General features: G+C 41.3%; 1 long non-coding RNA gene across 1 annotated transcript; it reads left to right on the forward strand.

Moving 5' to 3' along the window:
* Positions 1 to 606: 606 nt before the first annotated feature.
* Positions 607 to 2,524, forward strand: LOC134460608 (uncharacterized). Its single transcript, XR_010037116.1, has 3 exons — positions 607 to 741; positions 2,161 to 2,230; positions 2,426 to 2,524. It is a non-coding gene; the product is annotated as an uncharacterized LOC134460608 (long non-coding RNA).
* The last annotated feature ends 371 nt before the right edge of the window (positions 2,525 to 2,895 follow it).

A 2,895-nucleotide genomic window follows, 5' to 3' on the forward strand; every position in this document is an offset into this window, starting at 1 on the left:
TGGGTTAACCCTATACTGCACGGTGTTGCCATATGGCAACATACCATTCTTTTGGCATTTCCTGGTATTTAAATATAAATAATAGACACTGATTGGTTTTCATATTGACACTGTGGCCTTGTTTTATTCAATTATGTGGTTTCTTGACATCACCTGACACCACACACTGCCCCAGGCTCGCTCTTTCCCTCACTGTACATGAGTGTGTGTCCTTGACAGATTACTCTGGCATTGGCCAAGATTTTTCACACTTTTTGCAATATTTACAAAATTAAAAAAAATATTGAGATGATCTATAGTTAGTCATGATCTGTTTTCACCATTTGTTTTGTTTTCAACTAAAATTATTTCCTTTTTATGTTGAAAAATAGGTATGTTGCCATACGGCAACATTGTGCGGTAATGGAACAAGACGGTCAATAGGGAAAGTGTATTGATACAAATACCTAATTCTAATTGATTGATTAAATTATTTATTTATTGATTGAATGATTGATAACTGCTAATATTTATAATTAGTGTCTCTGGTTAAATTAGTTCTACACCAAGCCATTAGGTGGCAGTAAAACTAATTGCCACAATGCGAATTCCACACACAAGCCACAAAGAAGCCATCAGCCGCGGTCAACATCACCTTCCTGATTGAACAGAACCACGCGCTGTCTGTGTGGTTTACAAGTTTCTTGGCGATATGGGGGAAAAGTTCCTCACATACCAACGGAAAATGGGCGTCATATACATGTAAGTACATTTTACTCAACTGTGGTTTAAAGTTTCAGTACTCAAGAGCGATTGAATAGCTCCTCTGAACACAGATCCGCCATTGCTAAGTTATGGCACAGCCGTTTTACATAGCTGGTAGCTCAAGTCCCATCAATGAGACTTCACTAGTTGCTGCTGTACGCTAGTAAATTCTGATGACTTGCGAGCATCGTAATGACAAAATGCTGTGGTGAAACAGTGAATATGTTAAGTATACTTGTTGATGGTAAATTGTTTGACATTGCTCGTTCTCAGTTGCTTTTCCCCTGCCTAAAGATAGACAAAGGCTACCGTTAGCATGCTATTGCGTTAGCTCATCAACTAGATGCTGGGCACTGCTCATTTTTCACGTCTGCCCGGTATTTCGCTGATGAACTAACGCTTAGACGCCTTGCCAATGTATTTTACAGCGGCAAAAATGCATCTAGGCGACGTTGGAAAGACTGGTGTGCCGTCTGGGTATGTTGGTTTTCAGTGCTGGGCAGTAGCGAAGCGACTAGTTTAATTACATTCTCTAGTAGCTTGGTCGTAGCGTCACTACTATGTATCGAGTAGCTAACATCCCTGTAGTAATGCTATTTTTCCTCAAGTAGCGACGTTGTCTACAAAAGCTACAATTTGTCCCCCATCGATTTTACTCAATGATTTTTGTTTTACTTTCTCTATCCTGAAACCTAGGCAGTTACACATGGGTTCCAAGACCCACTGGCGTAAAATCAAGTCAAAGGTGGGATATAATTTAGTTCCATGCTACTTTGAAACGGTGGTAGATGGACACTCCCAACTGAGATCGCTCCCGGACGTGCAGTCCCAGGTGTTTCTATCACTCCCGGGCGTGTAGTCCCACCCGATTATATTTCACGTATTATCATACACTGCCACATACAAGCAATTTAGGGTTAGGGTTAGGTTTAGGGTCAAGGTTAGGGTTAGGGTTAGAAACAAAAAACTAACATCAAAAAGATAACTAGCTCCGTTATATGGCGGTGGGACCGATAGTCTGGCTAGTGGGAGCGAGCCGACAGGGGAGCGTCCTGCGTTGGGAGCGTCAATCAGGGAATCGTTCTCAGTAACGCGAGCCCAATGTATCAGCGCGAGCTCAATGTCGACCAGAGTGGTCAAGTTGAGCACGCCACCCCGAAATCAATGTGAAATACTCTGCCATTTGCAACAGTAGGCAACCTGTCCTTAAAAACTATGGGTCCTCAAAACAGCACTTGTTGCACAAATAAGTGTAGATGGCCTCTTCAAGAAATTGAAATGATGTATGGTCACTTTTTCTTATTGTTTCACGTGGAGGTCTACTGACCTTGTCTAAATAATGTAGGCTAGTTTATGTCCATGTATTATATTAGGACCCAAGGTTAATGGGTTATTCTATTTACCATGTTTTCACAGGCTGCTGTCTCATAATATGGCGAAGACGAGTCACCTGAAGGCCTAACTCGCCATAGAAGACTGAAAGAATGTAAGATTAACTTCTTTGTGACCAATATGACTTGCTCATTGATACATTTGCTATGTCAATATGAGGTGCATGGCAAAGTATTTAATTTATTTGTCTCGCTTCTAGGAGCTGTAGAAACAACAGGGTGTTCTTTTTCAGGGTATTCTTTTTTATAGAACTGGACAGGTCATTTATTCGTTACCCTTGTTTTTGAAGTGTCCTGCAGGATGCTGTGTCCTGCAATCCTGTGTGCTGTGCTACAGACGCGTGTGGAGGTCAACCCAAAATGGGCACAGTCTCACCACAGAAGAGTGAAAGAGGGTAAGCTTAACCTATAGCCTACGTCAGTGGTGGGGAACCTTTCTCATTCGAAGGGCCGCTTCAAATTCATCCGAGGGGCCGTAAAAGTCCTCCAAGGGCCGTACTATGAACACAAACCAGGATTTTCCCCTTCACTTTAGACCTATATTGAAGGCAGCCACATTTAACCCTTATGTTGTGTTCGGGTCATTTTTGACCCGTTTTCAAGTTTTAGTGTGAAAAAAACACATAAGGCTTAAGGCTTCATCTAATCCTCAGTCACAATCATTTCAACACAAAAAAAATATGTTTTATCATTTTAGTAAATTTTAAAGGTCCCAAAAAAAAAAAAGTTACATCTGTGGTGTTCAGGGGTCAAAATTGAC

Source organism: Engraulis encrasicolus, chromosome 13 (genome assembly GCF_034702125.1).
Source record: "Engraulis encrasicolus isolate BLACKSEA-1 chromosome 13, IST_EnEncr_1.0, whole genome shotgun sequence".
Classification (NCBI taxonomy): Eukaryota; Metazoa; Chordata; class Actinopteri; order Clupeiformes; family Engraulidae; genus Engraulis; species Engraulis encrasicolus.